Source organism: Balaenoptera acutorostrata, chromosome 17 (genome assembly GCF_949987535.1).
Source record: "Balaenoptera acutorostrata chromosome 17, mBalAcu1.1, whole genome shotgun sequence".
Taxonomy (NCBI): Eukaryota; Metazoa; Chordata; class Mammalia; order Artiodactyla; family Balaenopteridae; genus Balaenoptera; species Balaenoptera acutorostrata.
Window position 1 is genome coordinate 2,584,186 of NC_080080.1, and position 25,642 is coordinate 2,609,827.

The window sequence follows — 25,642 nt, forward strand, 5'->3', positions numbered from 1 at the left end:
CATTTCTACCAATTTATCTACATGGAATTCTGCATGTTTTAGGGTCTGGCTTCCCCCCCCCCAAAATCACGTGTGAGACTCATCCACATTGTTGTATGTAGTAACTGATGATTCATTGTCATTGCATTATGAGAATATATCACAATTTATGTATCCATTCTATGGTTGATAGGCATTTGAGTAATTTCCACTTTCTGGCTATTACAAACAGTGCTGCTATGGACAGAAAAAGGATCATATAAGATATGCATCTAGGAGGTCATAGGGTTTACATAGAATCCAGTACTTCTAAACAGATTTCCAAGATGGCTGCATCACTTTGCAGCTCCACTAAGGGGGGTATGAGAGTTCCAGTTGCTCCACTTCCCTGCCAACACTTAGTATTATCAGATTTCCCCATTTTTACTGCTCTGGAGGCTGTGCAGTGCACTCTTTATGTCTCAATCCCTTCAGCAACCCCATGAGATGGATTTTATGATCTCCATATTACAGATGAGGACACCCAGGCTCTGAGAGGTGAAGTAATTTCTCCAAAGCCACTTAAACCCTGGCATGGGCGCAGGGCTGTCTGACCTCAGCCCATTATATCATCTGTTTCTCTTGTTTATCAAGCTGCCTTCCCCGGCCTTGTCCCCAGGAGTTCCCAGCAGCCCCATCCTAGGGATTACAGCCACTCTGCTTGCTGGCTGATACCGGATGGGTGCCCGTGCCGTGAGTCAGGCTGCGAGTGGAAGGCCCCAGGTCCGGGGTCCTCCTCAGCTCTCCAGGGCGCTCATCGACTGGAAGGGGCAGGGGGTGGGGAGCGGGGGCGCACTGAGCGTGGGAGGTGGGGGTGGCGCGGGGAGGGAGAGATGGCTCAGGGCGAGGTAGGGACAACCTAGTGGAGGGTAAGAGGAGGGTGTTTGCCGTCGCACCTGGCGGCGGAGCCCACCCTTCCCGTCAAGGGCTGGGGGCGGGGGATGGGCTGGGAGGAGGGTGTTTGCAGAGGGCTAGGCTGGTGGCGGGCCACGGGGCTCTTCCAGGCCCCTCTGCGAGGAGGGCGTTTGGGGAGAGGGAGGAGCGGGGTGAACGAGGGAGAGACGGGGGTTGCAGGTTCTACCTCCCGCGGCTACCGAGAGGCACGCAGCCGGGGTCGGGGGTCAGGGCTCTAGGTTAGGGTCTGGTGCTCAAGCCTCGAGGAGCGGGGGCCGGGGGGGTGGGGTGGGCGCGGCAGCCCCTACCCCGAGGCCGGAGGCTGGATGCGGCCAGGGGCGGGGCCGGTCCAGGGGCGGGGCCTCCTTAGGCGGGGCGGGGCAGAGCGGTGGGCGGGGTGCAAGGAGACCAATAGGCGCGCGCGACGCGGGCCCCGCCCCGACCCCCGCGGCGGCTGCTGCATAGTCATGAGCGCAGGCCGGCGCTGCGTCAGCGGAAGCGGCGCGCGGCGGCTGTTTCCGACCTGATAAAGCGGCGTTGTCCCGGCGCGCCGGCCACAACCTCGAAAGCGCTCCCTCTGACCCCGGGTCTATCGGTGACTGACCGCCTGCCCGGCCGGCCGGCCGAGGAGCAGCCGCCGCCGGGTCCCGCCGCCGCCGCCGCCGCCGCCCCCGGAGCGCCGCGCCCCCGCCGCCCCTGCCCGGCCCGGCCCGGCCGCCCCGCCGCGCCGCCGCCCCGCGGCCCCGGCCGGAGGAGACAGGTGAGCGGCCGGCCAGCCGCCCCCGACCCCGCACCTGGGCACCCGGCACCTGCTGCTTCCCATGCCCACCCCACCCCCGCGCGGCCGCGGCTTCGGCCTCGAGCTCCGGGTCCCGCTCCCGGCCCGCCCCGCATGTCTTCCCCGGGGAGGGTGCTCCCACGCCATGGCCGGGAGCCTCCTCCCGCCCGGACACCCGCCCCCGTCCTTGGCCCTCTCCCTTCTCCCCGACTGCACCTGCCCGTCCTCGTCTCCGTCCCCCCCAGCCTCCTGGAGCATCCCGGGCCCCTCGCCGTGGTGTGCACCTTCCCATGGACCCTGTCCCGGTCGCATCCCTCAGCGTCCCCCACCCCCCGTCTTCTCGGGTTACTCTACCCGGAGGAAGCCTGGCGCCTCGCCCCCTAGGTCCCGACCCTTCCCTGCGCCCTCGGCCTGATGTCGCCAACTTTTGAGAGTTCAGCCTCTGTCCCCTTTGCCTGAACCCCTCCTGCCCCCAGCACACGCACGCTCTCTGCACGTCTAGCCGGGCTTCCACACTTGGGGCTCCGAGCTGACCCCCGGGGCTGTGCCTGTGTTTCTGTCTTATCTGCACTGTCCTCTGGTCTGTCCCTTTGAAGACACCTCTATTTCCCGCAGCCAAGCTGTGCCTGGAGGAGAGGGGCCAGTGCCTCGGTGCATCCAGGTCCAGAGCCCCTGCCCTGCAGAAGTCCCCGCACATTTATCTGCATCTCTGCACTGCTTTCCCTTTCCCGTGCTGCCTCGCCCTCCTAGAGCTCTTGAGCTTAACCCATTCCTCCCCAAGGTGTGTTGCTCTTGACTGGGCTCCGGGGGAACACATTCCAGCAAAGGGCTTTTTCAGAGGAGGTATGTCAAAATGGGAGGGGCGGTGGTTTGAAAAAAAAAAGCACAGCCTCCTGGTTAACCATTCATAGTGATTCTAAGTGTGTGTGTGTGTTGGGGGGGGGTGGGACACACACTTGATCTCCTAGGGAGTGTGAGATTTTTTTCCTTTCCAGTGGGGGCACTGATGGGTCAGACTGAGCCACCCAGCCCCATCGGATACCCTAGTTGACTCCCGCAAAAAGGGGCCTTGTCGCTTCTGGTTTTGGGGGCATCTCGTAGCCTAAGGCCTGGGGCGGCAGGAGGGTGTACGGGATGAGTGATCGAAGCAGTTGTTGTGGGTTCACATGATTGTCCGAATCGAAGCCTGTTTCTCCTGGGAAAACCGAGGCCGATCTTTGCGGCATTACCGTGAGTGAGCCCTGCCCTTCCCTGCACCTCAGCGTCTCTGCTTCTCCCGTCAGTGACGGACAGGTAGGGTTACCCACAGGGGAAATCTTTCATCTCTTCCATTTTGTGCTTGTAGTAGGAGAGAAAGGAAGACTATAAAAAGCTGGAGCATTGGTTTACCGATGAAGTGTACTAAATGGCTGGGCATCAGAAACAGTGACCCCAGCCTCCTTTAAAAAAAGGAATAATCTTCTCACTTTTCTGCTAGATCTGAATTACGTATTAAAAGAAGGCGTAAGAGTTTATTCAGTGCTTGAGAGATTTTGCAGAATCCCCTTGAAGGTGGGGAGGTGCAGTGACTGGCCTGGAGCTATGTGGGCCCCAGGTGGGAAGACCCAGGCAGACGTAAAACGCCAGGGCTTCTGGAGAGAGGGTGGGGAGTAGGTTGTCTTAAAAATCAGGACTTTCAGTCCCATTCAGGCTAATTGTTTTTCATGGGCAGCAGCTGTAAAGGGAAGAAGGTGATCGTTCGAGATGCATTTGAAATGCATATGAGGTATTTAGTGTCGGGTGTTGTGTGGACTGGGTGTCCCCCCGGGGAGGCTGCCCAGGGGGCTCCGGGCCTGTGAGAGTTGCCAGCTTCCCTTGCAGAGATGCATGCTGCAGCCTTGGCCCTTGTCGCATCGTGAAAGCAGAGCAGAGATTGGACTGGGTGATCTCTGAGGCGGCTTGCAGTTTTTAACGTCCTGGGGCCCTCTCTGCCTTCAACTTTGCTTGTTGGAGAGGAGGCGGGAGGAGCCTGGGAACAGGACCCTGCCCTCTCGGAGCCGGGAGATCCCGCCCTGCAGGGCTGCAGGGGAGGAGGGGCTGCGGCTGTGGCAGCGCCCCCAGCCCCAGTGGAGGAAGGGGAACCCAGGAAGGTATTTTAGCCAGCGTTTAGGCTGCTTGGTGTTGGATTGGTTTTGTCCGTGTTGTCAGAGGGACGGGTGGGGAGGAGAGCGGACGGGCCTCCCCGGGGTCTGGGCTTCGCTCTCATTTTCTGCCTGTGGTTGGTCCCCGTCAGTCATCGGCACCCTCTGCCCTCGCGCTTGTCCTGTGGGGCCCGGAAGCCCGGCCCTGTGTAGCCGGCAGGGGTGATTCGTGACTAACAGCCTGGCACGGAGCGAGGGTGCCTGGTGAGCGCCGTAGGTGGCAGACAACCCCAAATTGCAGTGCCCTCCTCGGGAACACCCCTGGCAGAGCCGTGTCTGTAATTTGTGGAGCCGGAATGCGCTGGAAGCCGTGTCCCTACTGAGGACGGGCGAGCATGCCGCTCCACACTCGCTTCCTCTGGTTTCCTAGATTTTTTTTTTTTTTTTTTGATCACAACAGAATTCCATTGATGAAGGTGTACTCAGCAGAACCCCATTAGGAGGGCTGCCTCGACTCCAAGCCAGGAAACATGAGAGCATTTTAGCTCTGCTGAGTGGAAATCTGACCAGAGGGAAAAAGCCTCCCAGATGAAGAGAGGCCACATAGAAAGGAGGGGGTGGGAGAGGACCCCCCCCCCCAAGCAGGGGCTCCCAGGCCGAGGCCAGGCCCGCCGCCCCTCCCCCACCCGTGCCTGGACAAGGTCCCCTTGTTTAGATCAGCTTAATTATCCCACCAAAATCAATGAACAAGGATCTTTTTAAACATGGAACTTTCAAAATGTGCTTCGAGTGGCTTTTTTTTTTTTTTTAAGGGTATCAAATGCTAAGCCTTTGTGAAACAAGGCACTTCCGCGAACGGGGAGATTGTGGACCTTTTCAATGTGGGTGCAAAGGAGGCTTCCCTGCCTCTGTTCACAGCAGTGTACACGGCAGTCATTTCCATCCTGCTGCCACTTGGGCAGTGGTGACATTGCTTTGTGCGGCTGCTCCTTTGGCAAGTGACTTTTAGAGGAGGCATTTTAAGAAGATTAAGACCCACAGGCTTGCGGGGCAACAGCATGATCCCCGCTGTCTCCGTGGCACTAAGTGTTCCTTTTACACCCGGGTCCTGCAGCAGGGCCTGGACACTTGTCGCTCCCACCGTAGCCGACATGGATGTGCTGCCCGGGCGCACGGGCAGTAGGTCTGTCTGGGTCGTTTGTTGAGTGCGCTCATCTTGGGTTAAGTACGCTGCTAGCTTTTTGAGAGAGATGGTGGGAACGGAAACAGGTTCCCAAGGTTGGAGAGAAGGGCTCTGAGTTCTCTTTGGCTAGTTTGGAACCTCACGCAAGACAGAGGTCTCCAGGGTCCATAGCAGGGCCCGCAGGGTGCCCCCAACGAGGGCGCACGCTGTGCTGGGCATTTTGCCCCCACCGAATGCAGGGCTGGGGTGCTGGCTATCCCAAGGTGGGATCCTCCCGCAGCTGGAGGATTTGCAGAGTCTTTTCAAGTTACTGAGCAAGGCTGCCTTGCCCTCACTCCCCCCTCTGCTTGGCCCCAAGCCCAGGTGAGGGAAGCTTTGTTCCACCTGGGTCCTTGGTGTTTGCATCCTCCCAAGCCTGTTGAAGGATTTCGCTGGCAGTGAGGAAACCTGCATTCCTGAACCAGTGCCCGAGAGGTGCTCTATTGTGCCGCCTTCCAAAAGTACTTTCCAACCTGGGATTATGTGGCGCAGCTGGTTTTGAGCTTTTGGAGTTTGCTGGAGGGTCTCTCCTGGGGTTTCGCCTTTAAATCCTGGAGCCAGGTGAACCGGTTGGCAACCAAATTCTTCCCATTTCAAAGAAAGGAAAATCTTGAGTGCAAAATTCATAGCAAACCCTTAAAACACTTAAAGAGAGTGCATTTCTGGTCCAGATGTAGTGGTTGCTGTACTTTTACATACAGCTCTCACTGCACAATTTTAAGCGACCACTTGGGTATTGCAAGGCCAGAAAACAGTAAATAAGCTCCTCGTTGTCAACATTTTAGTCACCATTTTAAAAAATATATATTTATCCAAAAGAGTATGAGTTTTGGTTTGCAAAGAAAAAGGAGTATTTTCCCATCAGTTATTTTGAGGGGAGGGGTTTGGGATGAACTTGTTTATCCAGAGGGCATGGACGGAGGGGAGAGCACCAGCTGAGGGTGTGGAAGGCTGAGCTTTCATCATTGTGAGCACCTGTTAAGCTGGGACTGTTTCAGAGGTATATTGCCTTAAAGCAGAGATCTTCAGATATTTTTGCCCCCATTCTGTAAAATAACTTTGAGAAACTATGGGCAGTTTTCTTAAGTTGACATCTAAACTTTTTCCTTGTCGTTTAAAATAATGAAACACTCTAATGACTTGAAAGCCTACCATCACCCTTTGAAGAAAGGAGCAAACTGTTCTGAACAGTTTTAACATGTGCATCTTCGTTTCTTCCTGAGCTCCTACGTTTGCTCATGGATTTTTTTTTTAAATTATTTATTTATTTATTTATTTATTTATTTATTTATTTATTTATTTATTTTTGGCTGTGCTGGGTCTTTGGTTCGTGCGAGGGCTTTCTCCAGTTGCGGCAAGTGGGGGCCACTCTTCATCGCGGTGCGGGGACCGCTCTTCATCGCGGTGCGCGGGCCTTTCACTATCGCGGCCCCTCCCGTCGCGGGGCACAGGCTCCAGAAGCGCAGGCTCAGCAGCCGTGGCTCACGGGCCCAGCCGCTCCGCGGCATGTGGGATCCTCCCAGACCAGGGCTCGAACCCGTGTCTCCTGCATTAGCAGGCAGATTCTCAACCACTGCGCCACCAGGGAAGCCCTGCTCATGGATTTTACTCTAAGGCCACGCACTTTGCTACTTGAAAGCCTTTTATCGATGATCGTTCACACTTCTCTGTCACCAGAGTACACATAAACCGCAACTTAAAACATTTCTGTGATCGTGAGGCTGTGTTAATCCAGAAGAATTTTTTGTCACTGTAAATATTGTCAGTGCAGAATTGGTCACAGAGGAGGAAATGTATTGTTGATCTTGATAATTACTGGACGTACAAAATAAAGACACTGGCAGAGCGTGTCTTAAAGAGCTAGCTGGGTGTGTGTGGGGAGGGTCCCTTTAAGGTGCCTCAGTTAAAGGAATTACCCACCTGTCCTTGATGCCAGGTACACCCCACCACAGGGGCTGAGGAAGGGAGAGTGTGAAGGTGACCTTGGTGGAGGAGGCGGGCACTGGGGCTGGGACTTCACCACCGGCCGTGTCACAGGCAGTTCAGCGCTGAGGATCTGTGAACTCAGACTCTGAAAGTCAGCCACACCTGAGAACCCTGAGGACGCCTTTGCGTTTGCACACATGCCTGAATGTGCTGCTCTGTCACCTTACCGTGCCCGGTGGATGGAGGGGTAGAGTATCTGCCACTACGTCACTAAATGGTGGCGTCCGTGCTGGTCCATGTGTACTTGAATGTTTGATTGCATGTTTCCTAGATGGACTGAGTTAAAGGGCAGAAGACAATACAGCTCATAAGTGTGCGCATTTTGGTTAGTGGCAATGCATTTTTATTTGGTTGGGTTAAAATTTAAGCCTCTGCAATAGTGCTTTGAGTTAAAGAGGTTTTCGTTGGCCCTGCGGGGATCCTGTCGGCCTGCTCTGCCCGGCTCCTGGCTCCCGGCTCCTGGCTCCCAGCTCCCAGCTCCCGGTTCCGGCCGCAGTGAGTGTGTCTGCAGGGAGGAGAGCGGGCTCTTTGCTGGCCTCCAGGGCGAGGGCCCCTGGGCTGGGGGAGGGCCCCTGGGGGTACAGGGGCGCCTGACAGGTCAGGGTTTGTGGAAGTGGGGCCTCTCTCCCTGAGAAGCGGGTGAGGTTGGTGTTAGTTCCCAAACCTTCCTCAGAGCTGCTTGGAAGTCCTGGGCTGGTGTTCTCTTAGCTAAGCTGGAGATGCTCTCAAAGCATGGACCCTTACTGTGTTTAGCCTAAAAGCCAATTGAAATTGGATATGAAAGCAAGTTTAGTAATTAAACGACAGCAGACTGCTCTGCCTTCACGCCCTGAAACAGGAAGTGCTTTGGCTCGAGGGCTGTAGAACGCGGTGTTGGGGGATAGCCTGTGACCTACGAGAGATCCTGAGTCACCAGGGGTCTCTGCTAATGCACGTGGTGGGGAGGAGGGCAAGGCTGCTTGCCCAGCTTTGTGGGCTTTTGCTCACGGGGGTCAGCTTGAAGTCCTACCATCGTTTGTCCTCAGATCCAGCCGTTAGCAATCCACTTAGGAATGCTTCGCGTTGAATGTGGACAACATGGGTCCTCAGATTGTGAGGCAGAGCCTTTGTTTCTAGAGATAAGTGAAGGTGGGGTCACGTGCCAGGGATCCTGGGGTGTATGCAGGTAGTGAGGAGATGGGCCAGGCCACGCAGCCTCACCCGCCCTGTGGAGGGGGGGGGGTGGTGAGAAGCCTCCATTGAGCTCGGCGCACAAATCCCAGTTTACATTTTCTTGGCATTTTGGGCCTTGATGCTAAAATCAAGGATTAAGGCCCTTACAACAAGGGCTTAGAGACAGGCCTGGGCTGCTCACGGGAGATCAGGGTGCCCAGGTGACCCTGCACAGCGGGGTTCAGTGTGCATGTCGTGCTGGGGGAACTGGGATACTAGAGTCACCGTTAGTGGCTTTTTCATATCACTTACGTAAAACTGTCGCATTAAAAGCTTGGTGGACAAAAAGCCTCCCCATCAGGCCCTCTGCTGGTTGGAGCTGGGCCTTCCGGGGGCCTCGAGCGCTGCTTCTCCGTCATTCCGGGTGCCCACCGAGGGCAGCTGCGATTTGGTGCTGGGGAGGATTGTGGGGTTGAGGCTGCCCTTTTCTTGGATTTGCCAGACGGTGGGCCAGGTTCTCAGCGAGCCTAGTGGGACAGGGCAGCTGAGACAAAGCTCAGGGCTGTCTAAAACATGTCTAGCTAGCTCATCCTTGAATTATTGAGATGTTGAAAGTGTTCTTAATTCTTAAGAGGATCCGGAGGGGCCCTGTGCCTTATTCTGCAGCAGAAGCGTCGTAGAGCCCGTAGAGCCCATGCCATCCCTGGCTTGGTGACCTTGGCCCAGAAGCCGCCCACGGCTCGGAGCTTCAGCCTCTGTGTTAGAACCTGGGGAGCATAATGCATATTTGTTCCTGGCACTTAGCAGGCCCGGAGAAGTAACACATGGAGGGCTGGGTCCTGTGCAGAGCACTCGGCTCTTTCTCTAACAACCCGGCCAGGTCTGTGCTGCATTTTAGAGAGGAAGAGGAGGCCCAGAGAGGTTAAGCGACTCGCCTGAAGCCACACAGTAAGCGGCTGAGCCTTGGAGCTCACCCATGGGGGTGCTGGGCCCGAGGTCTTGGGTCTCCTCCGTGGCACCGTGAGCCCTGGGGGGTGCGGGACGCCTCCACCCAGATGAATGTACATGTTTCTGAAGTTTGGGGATCATGGTTTTCTCTTCAGTGCTGTGACTACGTGTGGAAAATATCAGTACATTTCCACAGAATGAAATATTTAACACTCACCAAATGCGAAATAAAATTGGGACCATTTTTTCAACAAGTGAAGAAGCCGGTGGCAGTCACACTAACTAACACAGCAGACGGTGAGAAGAGACAGAAGGCTTGTGCGGCGTCCTGGAGGTGCAGGTAGATGGGGCACTGCCGGCCAGGGCTCAGGGACGGGCAGTGTCACCAGCTAGCTATCAGTCCTTGGTTAGTTCCTGACCGTTTGAGCAACTTCTGCAGAGAGGCTGTGTGCCGATAAGAAGAGGCCTGTGGCTGAGAGCCCCGTGGAAGGTGGCAGTTTGTGGTTGTGAAGTTCACATAGGCCTTTGATTCAGTCTCGAGGGGCTGGGAGAGCCTGGAAGCCCAGTGAGTGCAGGCCGTGCCGTCTGCCTGGCTACCATATGGTTTGGGGAGAGTTTTAACAAGTTTAATATGGACTTCCTCCGTATTAAGGAGGTCCCCTCAGAACCCGTCCATCCGGGGATTTATTCCTGTCCACACAGCTGGACCTGGGCTTGGAGCCCTGCGGGCGTGGCCTGGGGTTCCAGGCCCGCCCCCCCGCACAGCACCACCTGCCCCACTGCCAGGCGGGCTCCCGTGAGGGCAGCAGGAACGTTCCTGCCCCTCTGCCGACCCCGTTCGCTTTTGGTGGGGGTCCTGGGTGCACTTGACCCAGGGAGGGGTGGGGGCACCTGTAGCAGTCATACTTTCTAAATCGCCACGTGGATTGTACAGGGAAGAATCCGCATTCTTAGCGAGGCCACCATGTGAGCTGAGCCTCGGGGGCTCTTGTTATTAGCTCTGATGAACGGGTCACCTGGTGACACTGGTGTGCTGGGGCATCGCCCATCCTCTCTGAGTGTTTATGGGGTCCTCACGGCCCCCAGGATCCCCCCAGGCATCTTTGTCAGGCACCTGTGAGTGTGGACGGTGGGCCGGGTTCTGTGCGAGGTGCCACCTGGATTCCGAGTTAACTTCTGAATTTGCTGATCGCTCTGCACGGGAGGGGTGGTATCCCCGGTGTATAGACGAGAAAACTGAGGCCCAGAGGCCTTAAGGAGTCCCTCTGGAGTTCTATCTCGGGATTGAATGCCTCTGTTAGAAAATCTGCTAGGGACAGTGGGAGATGCAAAAGCAGTTTTGGCCGAAGCAGAGAGGTGACAGCTGAAGAGTAATACACAAGCAAGAGTGATGACTCTGCTGGCCGAACACACCAGGTCATTATTATCACCCTCAGGTGAGCCTGTTCAGGGAGGGCTTCTTGGAAGGTGGAGGCTCTTACAGCTGGCTCAGGAAGAAATAAAGCCTGACTGTCAGGGCCTGAGGACGCAGTTGCTGCTTTGGATGGTGGAGATGGGATGCCCCTTGAACTACATCTATTTTCATAAGTGACGACCCCGCCTGGGTTGCCATGGTGATGTGGCCGGGGAGGAGGCACCACCAAGCTTGGATGGTGCTGCCCTTGCCGGAGCCTGACCGCCTGGACTGCTGGGAGGGCCAGGGCCTCTGCACCAGAGCCGGGGGACGGGGCAAGATGTGCTGCTGGCCGGCACGGAGTCCTTGAACTTCTCAGATCCTTTCCTCTGTGCTGCGAGTGGCATCTGTGGGGCCCCACTGTGCCCTGCCCGCTGCGGTTCGGCTGATGGGAAGGAGCTGCCTTCAGCACGTGCCCATCGAAGCACATGGATTAGACGTGGCTTAAGTGCGTTTGCTCATGGATCGACCAAGCCCCCTGCCCCGGTCAGTGCGTGTCCCTCCCCACCCACCCAGCTGCTCTCCTGGCCTGGTTTCCAGTCTCCCCTCCTCAGGGTCCCCGTGTTCTTGCTGTGGCCGGGGCTCCTGGGCAGCTCAGGAGATGAGACTGAAGTTGCAGCTGCTTGGTGAAGCCTGCACACCCCCCAGGTCCCCGAGGGAAGGCGGCTGCTCCAGACCGGCTTCTCTGCCGCGGAATCCGTCGCAGGGTCGCAGGTGGCGGGGACGAGAAGGGGCTCCGTCTGACCTGGCATCTGCTGAGTGCTGGGCAGCTTTCACGCACAGCTTCTGATAACATTTAAACTTCAAACAGCCCTTGATGAGTTGTTGTCCCCGTTTCTATTTACTGATTGATTGCTGTGTCGGGTCTTCGTTGCTCTGCGGGGGCTTTCTCTAGTTGTGGTGAGTGGGACCTACTCTTCGTTGCGGTGCGCGGACTTCTCATTGCGGTGGCTTCTCTTGTTGCAGAGCACGGGTTCTAGGGGCGTGGGCTTCGGTAGTTGTAGCACGCGGGCTCAGTAGTTGTGGCTCGGGGGCTCTAGAGCGCAGGCTCAGTGGTTATGGTGCACAGGCTTAGTTGCTCCGCGGCATGTGGGATCTTCCCGGACCGGGGCTCGAACCCGTGTCCCCTGCATTGGCAGGCGGATTCTCAACCACTGCGCCACCAGGGAAGTGAGATATTCTTATCTTTAATAATGGGATCGAGGGACTGGCCACAGCTCACCTAACTGGAAATTGGGACTCAGGGAATTCTGGCCGAGCACCAGCCTTGGGTGGTACCTGCCAGTTGATTGCAGTGAGGAGGCTGAGGCCCGAGGCAGTGAGGCACCAGGTCCTGCAGAGACTGGACCCCTCAGCCTCCCTTAGGACTCTGGGACTCGGGACGCCCTACTTAACCTCTGTGAGCCTCAGGGCCCCTGCCCAGAAACAGGCATAATTGTCATGGACCAATGGGGCTCAGGATGTCCGTAAGCCCTGGAGCACCCAAGGGCCCTCTGTGGCCAGTCCACGCTCCCTGGTTGCTCCTGGGTCGTGCCGTCTCCCCGCTGTCTTGTGCGGCTCACTCGCACTCCGACCTGTGGCCCCGGCACAGCCAGAGGCTTCTCTCCTGGCTGTTGCGTGGTGGCCCAGGCCTGCTTCGCTTCCTGGGACGCCAGCCCCCTTGCCAGCAGAAGACAGACATCTAGGCTTGGTGGCCCCCCTGAAGCCCATGTGCGAGGCCTCAGCGTGGAGCCTGCGGGCCTGTGCCCTGCTCTGCGGGGTGACCTGGGTCCCTACCCACCCCTTACCCTGCTCATGGTCCTCACCTGTGAACCGGGCTGCTGGGGGCGCCCTGGAGGATTAAGCCAGGGAGGCCTGGGTATGGCCCGGCTCCTGGGAGGTGCTCAGCAAACAGCTGGCCAGCCTGGGCGGGGAGTAGCTGGCATCCTGCGGATGCCTGGGTGTCCTCGGAGTCTTTGGAGCAGGTCCACACGGGGCCCTGGAGTGTCCCTCCTCTCCAGGCTGACCTGTCCTCTTCTAAGCCAGGGCCTTGGGGGCAGTCCTGTTCACCTCGTGTGTGCCACGTGGTGTCTCTTGAGGTCATGGCTGGTGCTGGCTCACCTTCAGCAAGCTCCCGCGTTAGCGCAAGTCCAGGTGCCCTACGCACAGTGAGGCCAAACAGACTGAAACGTCGGAGTCTGGAGCAGAGAAAGGTTTATTGCAGGGCCATCCATGCAAGGAGAACAGGTGGCTCACGCCTTAAAAACCCCGAGCTCCCCAATTCAGCAAACCATTTTTCTTTTTTAAAATTTAATTTATTTTAATTTGTTTTTTTGGCTGTGTTGTGTCTTCATTGCTGCGCGCGGGCTTTCTCTAGTTGTGGCGAGCGGGGGCTACTCTTCGTTGCGGTGTGCGGCCTTCTCACTGCAGTGGCTTCTCTTGTTGCAGAGCACGGGCTCTACGTGCGTGGGCTTCAGTAGTTGTAGCACGTGGGCTCCATAGTTGTGGCTCACGGGCTCTAGAACGCAGGCTCAGTCATTGTGGCGCACGGGCTTAGTTGCTCCGCAGCATGTGGGATCTTCCCGGACCAGGGCTCGAACCCGTTTCCCCTGAACCCATTTCCCCTGCATTGGCAGATGGATTCTTAACCGCTGGCCACCAGGGAAGTCCCCAGCAGAGCATTTTTAAAAGCCGGGTGAGGGAGGGGGTCACAGGGTGTGTTATCAGCTTGTGCACAGTTCTCTGATTGGCTGATGGTGAGGTAACAGGGCGGGGTCGCGGGGTTTAACATTATCGGTCCTTAGGCTCCGGGAGGCCTGGGGGCTGTGTGCTCATGGTCGTCAAGTAGTTTACATCTTCCATTTGGTGGGGTGTTTTCACATCCGTAAAACAACTCAGGAAATGTGCATCAGATACTGTTATCTAGGTAGTTAGAGAGGAGCTACAGCAGAGGATATGGGGGTAGGATATGGGGCTAGGCCAGCCCCAGGAAGGCCCCCATGGGGTCCTCCTGGGTTCCACCCCTTGTGTGGGGTTGGATTGTCACATCACAGCATGGCTGTCCCCACAGTGGGAGTCCTAGAGTCACGGCTGGTCGCTAAGAGGACCAGTGCTGATGAGCGCTTTAGCTGGAGAAGCCCCTCGGGGCTCCGCAGGTCCTGCCTTGGACCAGCAGGGACCTTGTGCCCTACCTGCCTGTCAGGCCCAGCCTGTCCTGCCCTCCCTCTGCTGCCCCTTGGGACGGGGTCTCGGGACCGGCGCTGGCAGGTGCCTCCCCTCGCTCCCCGTGCTGTCTGTCCTCTTCCCCGGCCGCCTCCTCAGTCCGCATCCATGAGCTCTTGGGCCGGCGAGGGAGGTGACGGCGGGCAGAGGCCGACAGGTCCCTACCTTTGTAGTGGGCGCATGAGACGTGTGTCCAGCGACCCCGACTCGCCTGCCCACTGCCCGTTTTTGAGGGTGGAAGCAGGCCGTGCCTGTCGGCCTGGTGGAACGCCTTGTTGGTGGCCGGGTGCGGGGGACGGGCCCCTAGACCTGGGACCCAGGCCCTCGGGCTCAGGGTCTTCCTGGTCAGAGTCTGGCCTGGACGGTTCTTATTTTTGCCACAATCTCGTCTTAAGCCCCAAACCAGGATTTCTCAACCTTTTTGCAAACCATTCATTCTCACTTTTTCTTCTGCAGATTTTCACCTCAGGAAGCTCTTGTCTAGGTTTACATGTATTTCTTTAAATTGCAAGACTGTTTTATGCCTGCAGCACAGTGTTCATTTCCCAGCATAACTGCCTCCCCACCCCGGGAAGTCAGAAGGGAGCACATGTGGCCGTCGGCAGTGGTGCCTTTGTGCTTCCATCCTGTACTTTGCAGAGCGCCATGCGTTTTTTCCACGTTGTGGGTGTGATATAAGTAAATTGCCGTCTTTACAGTGAATTGCTAATTTGCATTAAATAGGGTCTACATGTTCAGTTTATGTGGAGTTGCCTTTAGGTTCTGTTTTCCTCGCCACTGACCCGAGTGGCTGCGCGTACGTGTGTGAACCCAGTTCTGATGAGTCACGTGTACCTTGGGCCCTTAGGGCACGCAGGCCTCAGAATCTGCTTGCACTTCCTACTTACTGTCTTGCAGCTGAGGGTTAGTTTCAAGGCTGATGGGTTTTGTCTTGATTTGATAACAAATTGATCAAGAACTTCAGAGAGTCCCTCCTTCATACTTGTGTGGAGGTCGCGGGGATTTGCCATTGCCAGCTGCCGTGCCCCGGGGTGACCGCATGTGTGTCAGGGTCATGGAGGGGTACTCTGGCTGTATCGTTCTCATCCTGCTGGTGGCGGGAAGCAGGTGGCCTCCACAGGCAGAGCCAGGAGAGTTAGGACCATTCAAAGGGGTGGGCAGGGCTCCGGGACCACAGCCGCCCCTCTGGAAGCCACCCCTGGGCCGAGGGGCACCAGGAGGAGCAGTGACCAGAGCCATGCGAGGGGAGGGGTCTGTAGGAGACGGGGTGGCCTTCCACAGGGGGCCCTGGTCAACCAGTGGTGACCTGTCAGGGCGGGAGCCTGGTAGCCCAGTGCCCTCGGCTCTCCTGTTCTGCCCCTGGGCAGAGTGCGCCTGCATGTGGGACCAGCCTTCTGCCGCCTGGCATGGGAGCTGACAGCTGTGGGTTTTATGGTAAGTTGGAATCTTGGCAGTGTCGCTGAGAAACCCAGGCCCCCCAGTGGGCTTGGGGGGTTCAGGCCCCTTGTGCACAGGCCACTTTCTCCTTTCCCGGGGCTGCAGATGGGCTCCATTGTGTGCAGGGCAGCTTTGGAGCATCTTGAGGGCAGCCTGAGCCCCGTGATGCACATGCGCTGGGGGTGCAGTGAGGGGCTGGAAGAGGGAGGAGAGCCTGGGCTGGATCGCGGTCTGAACCGTGGTCCCAGCGCCTGGTGGACGGCTCTGGAGCCGGGCACCAGGGGAAGAGCAGGACTGTTCTCTGGGTCTGAGGGAGATGGGCAATGCCCAGACCCCACGTTTAAGTGCAGATCAGATTAAGGTATTCTCTGGAGTACAGCTCGTGTTTGGTTATGAAATGTGAGACCAGTGTTTTGCTGACCTGTTTTTTCTCACTTGTGCCTCCCCAGCTTGCCCTGTCCTGGGTTACTTTTCAAAATGAATGAGCTAATACAATACACAGAAGGTTCAAAACAAGCTCATTACCGCCCTGGCGAACCAAGTAAATAACATTTATCCAGGACTCCAGTCCAGACATCAGGGCTCGCCAGGCTGACTTTACTTCATTTGACAGAATGACAGTCGTTTTACTTACAGTGGTTTGTATTTTTGTCTCTTCCTTTAGGATCAGTTGTAGAAATTGTGGTTTGATCTTTACTTTCTGATGTCACCGTGTGTGTGTGTGAGTGTGTGTGTGCGTGTGTGTGCACGCTCCAGAAAATTCTCAGCTCTGCAGTAATATGGGCTGGCCCTTGTCGGTTTTCCTAAATTTAGAATTGATCTTTCTACTTTTCTTTGTTTCTATCTGCCTTTTTTGTTTGTTTGTTTGAACCTAAATTGCGCAACTAAATTCTAAAGGAAATTACAAAAGGAAGGACTGACTTTAAAAAATCATGAGAAGATGATGCAACAGCCATGTCACAGCAAGAATCCCTCTGAGCAGTTGAGTGACTACTTCCCTCCACCTGGTTGGGGTCATGGATTCCTTTGAGACTCTGCTGAAAGCTATGGACCTCTTTCTCAAAAATGCAAAAAGACACCGTCTTTTGTGTGTGTTAGGGAGGATTCATGGGTCTCCTGACACCCCCGAGTATGGTCCCCCGGGCCCTGGTGGAGGGCCCTGCACGGTGGGCTGCCTGGTCTGTCACCTGGAGCGGCGGAGCGGGCTGGCGCTCCGCGAGAGGCAGTGCCAGAGGTCAGCCCCGAGGGCGGTGGCTCGAGGTGCTTCCCGGCTGCTGTGACTGGGATGCGGGACGAGGGCCCACTGCACTCGGGGTCCGTCAGTGGCACTGGAGAGTCTGGAAGCCGTGGTCCGAGCGCCAGTTAGAGCAGCTGTGGAATGCTGTCATGACGGTGACATTGGGATGCTCCAGTTCACTTTGTGGGGAATGCAGCGTAGTTAAAATTAGCAGCAAGAGCCTCCGAGAGTCACGGTTGTCCAGGAGAACTGAGCAATGTCACATTGGGGGGCGGGTGGAATTCCCAGCCCAAGCTAAGCCGAGGTGGAAGGGTCAGGCTCACAGCTGCCACTCGCGGGACCTTGGTGTTAGTGCCGGGAAGCCCTCAAGAGGGGCGCTGGGTTAGACCTCTGTCTGCGCTGCCCCTTATGTGGTTAATCCCAGGGGTGGATGTGGCCGTGGCTCGGAGAGCGGGCCGCCCCGCGCCTGCGGGTTTCCCACCCACAGATATGCAGGGCCGACCACACCATGCAGTTTTGTAGTGTAAGGGACTCGGGTACCTGTGGGGGGTCCCGGAACCAGTCCCTCGTGGGTACTGCGAGACGGCTGTATTCATTTATGTAAGGTGTAACGTTATAGTACAGTATACTCTCTCATATGTGTGTGTATTATGTTATAGCAAGTTATCTGTTATGACATTATTTAACTGTATAGTATAGCGTACTGTACATAATACACATTATATGTATGTAATGTGTATAGCAGAGTCTAATATCGTAATGTGTATTTTTTTTTAAGTTTTGCTTTTTTTTTTTTGGCTGCATTGGGTCTTTGTTGCTGCGCGCGGGCTTTCTCTAGTTGTGGCGAGCGGGGGCTATTCTTCGTTGTGGTGCGCGGGCTTCTCATTGCGGTGGCTTCTCTTGTTGTGGAGCACGGGCTCTAGGTGCACGGGCTTCAGTAGTTGTGGTGTGCGGGCTCAGTAGTTGTGGCTCATGGGCTCTAGAGCGCAGGCTCAGTAGTTGTGGTGCACGGGCTTAGTTGCTCCGTGGCATGTGGGATCGTCCCGGGCCAGGGCCCGAACCTGTGTCCCCTGCACTGGCAGGCGGATTCTTAACCACTGCGCCACCAGGAATGTGTATTTTATTTCAAGTTCTTTGGGGGGATGTCTAGGATTCCAATCCCCCACCAGCTCCTTTTCATTGATAACGTGAGGGACAGCGTGTTTCTTAGGTCTGAAGCTGCAGTGCCAGGCTCCCCTTGGTGCCCCTGTGTCCTGGGCCTGCTGCGCAGAGAAGGCGCTGGGCTGGCTCCCAGTTCAGGGGCCTGCTTTGCCCTGAGTCTGTTTGCCTGGCAGAGCAGGAGGGCCTGGGGTTTCCTCTGGCCTTCACCACCAGCCTCCTCCGGGCCCCCTCTGCAGAGCCCAGACCCACCCGGGACCCCCCTCCCCCGCCCACTCCTGTCTCTGCCACTGGGCCACTTAGTTTTTCTCGAGACAGGACGTGTGATCCTTTCCAGCCCACCTCCTCTAAGTGGGGAAGAACCCAGAGTCCCAGCCGCTTATCAGATCACCTCTGCATACTCTTCAGAAAAGGAAGCACAGCAGTTTCTGATAATTCTCAGCAATCTCTTACCATCTGCAGCCTTAAAGATTAGAATCCTATCTTGATGGGAAGCCACAAGTCAAATCACATCTTTGTGACTTTATGCTTCACGCTAATGGCTGTTATTGTGTGTGAAAGGTGAAGTAAAGGTTGTTTTAAACTAAGACTTTTGATCAGGCCAGGTTTTAATTTCTTCCTTGAAAGGAGCAAGCACAGCCCTCGCCTGCTCCCCACCTCCCACCCAGCAGCCGCTCTGCGCCGTTTCACGCCACGTTTCCAAAGTGTGTGCGCGCTCACCGCCTGGCCCACCCCGTGAGTGAGCCGCGGTTCTAGACACCTGTGTCCAGCTGCCTGCCTGACCTCTTCGTTTGGAGGAGGAGGATTCCCATGAAAAAGCAAGACCAGGATGGGGCTCTCGCCTCTCCCCTCTGATTCCTGCTGTCTCTCCCAGCCCACTAGCAGCACTGTTGATTGGCTCATAACAGCACTGGGAGGCGGCGCCGCTGGCAGGGCTGCTGTTCCCGTGTGCCCACCACTTAGCAGCCTTCTGGACAAGTGACCTCTAGTGCCTCAGTTTTCTCGTCTGTAAATTGGGGCTAAGAATAGTATTCACCACGTTGAACTGTTGTAAGGATGGAGTGAGTGCACATATAGAAAACATCTGCAAGAGTAATTGGCGCCTAGGAAGTACTTGCAGAGTTTCAGCTACAGTTTTGCACCCGCACGAAGCAGTTGAAGACCCAGTATCTGTGGAGAGACTTGCCGGCTCCCGAGAGGAAGGGATGAGATCGCGTGGGAAATCGGGCCTTCCGGGGGCCGTCCACTCCTGGGTTGGGTGTTGGAGCGCGTGCCTTCGTGCAGGGGCAGAGCCAACACTCCTGGGCGCAGGGACATCGGGCCGAGCTGGGCGGGAGCGGAGGGAGGTGGTGCTGGAGGAGGACGGCAGGGGGACCCACAGCTGGGCTGTGCGGCACGCTTGGCTCCGCGTCCTGGCAGGGGCCGTGGAATAGGGCGGGCTGTGAACAGAAGTGAGCTTCTGGTTCCTTGGGTGGGAGCTGGTTCCCCAGTGCCGGGGGGGGGACTAGCTTGGGGTCGGGGCGAGGGAGCGGCCGGCCTGTACGCACAAGTTGTGATCGGTTGGGAGAGTTGGAATTCTGGGAGCTGGGAGGGGCCTGGGCCTGCACGGGGTGGGGCAGCACAAGAGCCCTGGGGCCCGTGGCTCACCCCCCATGGGACCCTTAGGGAGCTGGTCTGCTGCTGCCCGTCTGAGCCCCCAGCCCAGCAGCCGTTGGCCCAGCTGCGCCTGCTGCAGCCCTTGGAGGGTGGTGTGGTGGGAGGTGGCACAGTGAGCCTTTTACGGCCTGAAGTCTTTTCTTGATAGACTTATCAGGTGCCCCAAAGAAAAAATCTCTTCAACCAAATACATAATATTCCTATTTGTAGTTAACTGCCTTTAATTGGCTGTTCAGCCAGCTCGGCCATCCTGGCCTTGGGAATGTTCCACGTTCCTTGGGAGGAATTTGGAAATCCAGATGTTCCACGCAGGGTTAACAAGGGGGCCAGCCCTGGGGTGGTCAGGGGGGCTCAGGGGGCTTGGAGGGCCTTGGAGGAGGGAGGCCGGGGAGGGTGGCCCTGGGCGAGGTGCGCATCCGGCTCTCCTGACCCTGTTTGATGGTGGCTCACTCATGAAAACGCCCGTGACACACCCAGGTGACCTCACCTGTCAGGCCGTCAGGGCAGCTGAGTCATGATGCTGTAAACTATATCCCCAAGGGAAAGTTTGTAGCTGTGGTTATGTCTTCTCCTTGTTAAAATTAGTCTTGAAGGCAGAGTGAGGTGTGCTGAGTTTATAGCTTGTCTGTTGCAGGCTTCCTGCCAGCCCTGCAGGCCTTTCTCCTGTGATGACAGTGCTCTCCATGTGTGGCTTTAAGCGGGATCCGAGCTCGTGGAAGTGGGAGAGGAGGGGCGGTGCTTACGGCCTGGAGAGGACAGTGGCTTCCTCAGATCCGGCAGTGGTCTTGGGACCTGGTTTGCCGCTTTGCTGTTCTGGAGCGTTCTTGGTGTAGCGTGGTGGATGCTGAAGGCAGAGCCCTACAGCATCACGAGGAGCGCCCCGCCCCCTGCAGCTGGCAGGGAGGGTACCTCAGCGGGGCTGGCTGCACGCAGGTGTGAGCAGTTTGCGAAGGGCAGTGACTTCTGTTTTGCTGGGGGCAGGTGTGCACGAGGTGGGAGACAGCGGCGTGGAGGGGAGGGCTGCTGCTGGGGGACCGCGGGAGCGTCCTGGTTGGCTGCAGACACGGGCCGTGCTCCCGTGGGTTAGGCGTCCAGGCCGGGGGCAGGAGCCCTGTCAGGTGCAGGTTAATGCAGTTTACTGTGTTCATTGTGCCTCAGTGGGGAAACGCTTGCTTTTCAGCTGTAACTTATTTGGCTTATATTTGCCTTATTCTGGAGAGGATTTAAGATGGCTTAGGTAGAGAATGTACTTCAAAGGCGTTTTTCCAGATGCAGCAAGGTATGTCTGCAGCCCTGCATGCTCGTACCTCGCTCTGCCTTGGTCTGTTTGCAGTGAGCGCACGGGGCTCCCCGCCGGGAAGCTTCCTGGGGGCGCAGAGGGGCATTTGCTGTAAGCCACCGTCGTTCCTCCTTGTCTGTTCCCAAGTCCCATCTTTCTGTCAGGGAGCTGGAAGCAGAGGGACGGTGAGCTGAGACTCCTGCCTCCCTGGGGGCTGGGAAGCGGGCACAGGTGGAGGCGTTGGGGCCCCAGCCCAGGGGCTGGGAAGCGGGCACAGGTGGAGGCGTTGGGGCCCCAGCCCAGGGGCTGCCAAAGGGCTGGAGCCAGGCCTGTCTTCCTTGTGCCTTTGAGGCAGCTCTCGCTCAGGAGGTGCCCAGAAGGGGGACCCCAAGTGCCCCCCACGGCCCTCCCTCCATGTGACCCCCTCACACCCTCCCTCCCCACTGCCCCTTCCGGCTGACAGCCCTCATATGTGTCCTGAGAAGCAGTGTCTTGTGGACTCCCCTACTTGTGGACTGACATCAGAGGGTGAAAAGCCCTCCCACTGGTTCTAGAAGCATTGCTAAAACTCCTGATGGAGCATCTTCAGGGACTGTTTGGGGAAGACTAAAATCTCACATTCACACACATCCTGGGCTCCCTCGGGTAGGCCTCAGGAAGTGTGTACAAACCTGTGCGTTCAGCTGCTCCTTCCTCTGCCTCTTGAGCGTTTTGTACCAGCCTCTGTCATGGGCCTTCAGCCGTGCCTCCTGCCCCTCCCCCTCCCCCTCGCCTTGCTGGCCTTGTTTCTGGGGCTGTGCAGGTCCTCGGGAAATACCTTCAGTGGACGTGGGCACAGATGTGCACCGCGGGAGATGCAGACTCGCAGGAGTTTAAAGACCAGCTGCTCGGGTGGGATTTACACCCTGGGAGTGTGTGTCCAGTCCTCTGAATTGGGTCCCTCTGCAGAAAAATGGGACACGCTGTGGTCTGGGCCGAGCACAGGGCCTGTCACCCTGGAGGGGGCACTCAGCAATGCTTTAAGTGAAGGTTGAACAGACGTGGGTAACTGCCTGTATGGCAGCCCAGGCAGCGACCGGCCGTGGCGTGAGGCTGTGGCCCTCAGCTCGGAGTGTTAAGTGGGGTCGTGACCCAGGAAGGCCTGTTGAGATTTTGGGTGTTGGGTGTGGTCCCAGCGGTTGCTGTTGCAGAAGCCCTCGGGCTGAGGACCCGGGATGAAGGCAGGGACTCGAGTTTCCTTCTCCCTCGTTTCCTTCTCCCTCGCTGGAGATGCTGAGGAGATGGTGAGACGCGGGCGGTGGAGGGAGCTGGCCTGGGGAGCCACGGTGACCCTGAGCCCCACTCAGCTCCGTTTCTGGTTCTTCTCAGGCCTTTCCAGTCACGCGTTCTCCGGAGTTGGCCTAGCTGGGGGCCGGTGCGTGGGGTGGATGCCCAGGAGAGACACGGCTAAGTGGGCACTTTCTCCCATGTGAGGCCCCGTGGGGACAGAGAGGAGTCCCTGGGCTGGGGAGGGGGCAGCGTCCAGGGGGACCCGCCAGAGGGAGCGAGAAGCTTCCTGCATCTCAGCCTCTTTACAGAACTTAGACGAACAGGGGCCAATTTGGTATATTGGATTAGGTTTTTATCCCCCAGGAGAGAAACCAAATAAACAGAATAGAGTTACTTTGGGCCACTGGCCAAACGAGAAATATTTTGGATCTGGTGACCTTTTTCTTTGGGTCACTATTCACTGTAGAAGGTTTTGACCCGTATTCCATTTCAGAATAGGAAGAACGGCTTATTTTTCAGAGCGGCAAATAAGGAAAAGAATGAAAGTATCTCGGAGTCTCTGTTTCCAGAGGCTCCCCCGGGAGGAATATTTTTATAGACACCAGACGTCCTCACCAGCCCTGGCCAACTTTCCATCCCGGGATGATGGGGTATGCCGTGAGCTGGCTGGCGCCTGCTGGGCCCCTCCGCCCGCCTCTGAAGCCACCACCTGCCCCTCTTGTCGCTGCGGCCAGCCGGCCTCGTTGGGGCCCGCGCTCCGTGCCTCTCAGCTCCCCCTGTGACTGCGAGCTCTCCTGGCATCTTCGTAGATCACAAACCTCAGCATTTTCACGATTGAACTGCAGAAGGTCACTGTCATCACTGAATCTCAGGGTACAGCAGGTGCTTATATAGCTTTTGTCAAAAGCTGGGGAAGGCAGTGTGACCTCAGCCCTTGTTAAGGCAAGGCTGTGCTGTGAAGACCACACAGAGACGTCCCACGGCTGACTTTCTCAACCTTGGTAACGGGCACAGGGTCCAAGCAGCACGTGTGTGACTTGTACAGCGGAGGCTGTGCCTTGCGTAGACACGCGCGTGGCTGGCACGGACTGTGGTGCTGGACCCCCAGGCACTGTCGCCTTTGCGCCATCCGCCTGCACCCTGACTTCATGCTGCCGTCGGGGTTGGAACCGCTCTGCCTCGGGTCTCGACTTGGGGGCAAGTCCGGGTCTGCGTTGCCCTCCCTCTTCTGTGCCTTTAAGCTACAGAGCGGTCATCATGGAAGAATCCCTATAGCTGTGTGCTGAGGGGACTGAAGCCCCTTTGCTGCCCTTTGTCCCATGGCCCCGGGGTCCCCCTAAAAGTGTAGGAAGAGTTGGGAGCAGTGTTGACCTGGGATTTCTGGAGAAGCTGAGATCTTGCAGGCTTCCTCGTTTGTGTTCCGTGCTGCCTGCCTCTCCCGTGTGTCCCTGGGCACTGGACGGGAAGCGGGGGTTGGGGGGGAGGCCCAAAACTCGGGGACGGGGGCAGCTCCTGTGACCTTAGACACCGACCTGCTCGGAGGGGGCTGCTGCTGGCTCCCCATGGGGAGAAGCGCCAAGTGCCCCCAGCTTTTCTCAGCATAGAGGCTCTTGATGTTCTTGGGGGCCTAGGCTCGCCACCCTCCCCGCCCCCAGAAGGCTCTGCATACACCTCAGGACGTGCAGGGTCGTTTGGTGGTGAGGTTGTGGAGATCGGATGTAGCAAGCTGTGAAGTAGCAGAGCTCCGGTGGTGCGGTGGTTTACCGATGATCCCCTGTACCTGCAGCCTGGCCAGAAATGCCTGCTGGCCGCCCAGCGCTGGTTCCCCTGCACCAGGCCCCGCCCTGCTGGATTGGACGGAGGCCATCTGAACTTGTGCAGACCCTGTTCTGCCACCTCTCATTCCGGCCTCATCCAGCTTGTGCCACTTCCAGGCGGCCAAACAGTAACCCTGGAGCCTTAGGAGGGAAGGAGACTAGCGCAGGCCCCAGACCTGTGGCCACTTGTTCAGGCTCAAAGGCATAGCCACCTCCACAGGGAAGGAGGTCGTCTGTTGCGTGCAGCCCGGGCCTTGGGCGAGGAGGGGTGAAGTTGGCTACTCTGGAAGGCAAGGAAGGCAAGAGCAGAGGGACAGCAGAGGGGAGATGTGAGGGCGGGGTACCAGGAGGGCTGAGCCGAGACGATGTCTGAGGTGCCCCTCAGTCTGGCTACGCCTTGTGCTGGGGACAGAGGAGCAAGGGGCCTGGAAAGTCAGCGGGAGAAGGGGGAGTGAGTGATGCCCCCAGCCTAGGGAGGGAGGAGGGGCCACAGGCTAAGGGGAGCTGTGTCACTGGTCGCAGGTTGCGTGGGACGTGGCACACCTGTAGATCCTTCTGGTCGAGACAGGGGAGCACGCACGTCGGGCTGTTGCGGGTTCACAGAGCCCTCCTCCAGGCCCCTTCAGGACAGACGGCCAGGTTTCAGAACTTTGAGGAAGCCCCGGTATGGGGGCACCTGGGAGGGCAGGAGGGGCCGGTGTCTCTGTCGTTGTCGTCGGGCGCCCCTGGCCTCCTGGCCCCGATTCTCCTTTGAGGGTGGGGGAAGGGCAGCACCATGTCCGGCTCCTCCAAGCCACCACCGTCTCTGACCTGGAGCCCAACGATTGTGGGTTCTTGTCCTGCTTCCAGAGGAGTTTCGTGTCCGTCCTCACATTTGCTCCAGGCTCCTTGAAGCCCCATGGCCCACCTGGGTGAATTCGAGCTCTTGCCCTCCCAGCCCTGCGCGCCCTCGGTCTGCCTTGGGGCTCTGGACAGCACGCCTGACCCCCTCCCAGGCCTGCCCGCTGGGCTGTGCCGTCCACACGTGTGTGTCCCCATGGAGGGGTAGGGCGGGTCGCGGTGGAGGGAGCCAACCCTCCTGCTCTTGCTGGGAGCCCTGTGCCCCGTGGCTGCTGGGGGCAGGCAGCGCGGACACAGGATACCGCGTGGTCTAGGCCAGGGCGCCTCCCCTCAAGGCACCTGAAAGTGGGGGTGGGAGGGTCAGAGGGAAACCTTCACCTAGACGTCCAGTTGCCCGCCCTGCTCTCCGCACGCCCACTCCCCAGCACCTGTTTACACACCTCCTCGCTGGTCATCCTAGTGGTGGGGCAGGTACTGTGCAGGAGGCAGGGTTGTGGGTCAGCGGCTCCGGACCTTCCTTGACAGAGAGAGGCTGCACTTGGTTCTGACAACTGAGTAGGGCCCTTAACCTAAATTGTTTTTCTAATAAATATTTATCTTTTCTAGTGAGCATTCTGGGTAAAAATCCTCAGAAAACTGATGGTGTCGTCATTATTAGATTACTTTTTTATTCTTCTGGGCCATTCAAACCAAACTTAAATTCTCAGTTAGCCGGTTCCTGGTTGTTTTGGTGATTTGTGTCCTTTAGGACTAAGTACCTGAACAACGCATCCTCTGCAATGGAGGCAAACAAAGGGTTCCATTCGCCAGCGAGTTTTCAGCACAGTCTTCTCCGAATGTAATCAGAGGTGCCTGTCCTGCTTCACAGCCCTGAAGCAGCAGCGTTACTCCGCATCGTTGCATTATTCTGCATGATGCATCGTGGCATTATTCCACCCCCCAAACCGTGTGTCGGTGTGGCCGCCACCTCCAGGTGTGGGATCCGCAGGCAGAGTGTCCGAGTCACAGCTGTTACCAGCGGCTTGGCATCCACGTCTCTGCACCGTTTCCTGCCGTCGCGTTCAGAAGCTCAGCTTGTTTCCGGAGCGTTTTGAGCTCGCTCGTGGGGTGCGGAGACTCTTGAGCCTGGCCTGCTCTGTCTCAGAGGGAGCGTGGCCTCTGAGGAGCCGGGACGGAG

At 57.4% G+C, this 25,642-nt stretch overlaps 1 protein-coding gene across 1 annotated transcript in view; it reads left to right on the top strand.

Moving 5' to 3' along the window:
* The first annotated feature begins 1,578 nt into the window (after positions 1–1,578).
* SLC45A4 (solute carrier family 45 member 4) overlaps positions 1,579–25,642 on the top strand; it is a 76,482-nt gene continuing 52,418 nt past the window's right edge. The window contains exon 1 of the mRNA XM_057532336.1: positions 1,579–1,672. The gene's annotated coding sequence lies outside the window, so the exon portion shown is untranslated. The remainder of the gene's footprint in view (positions 1,673–25,642) is intronic.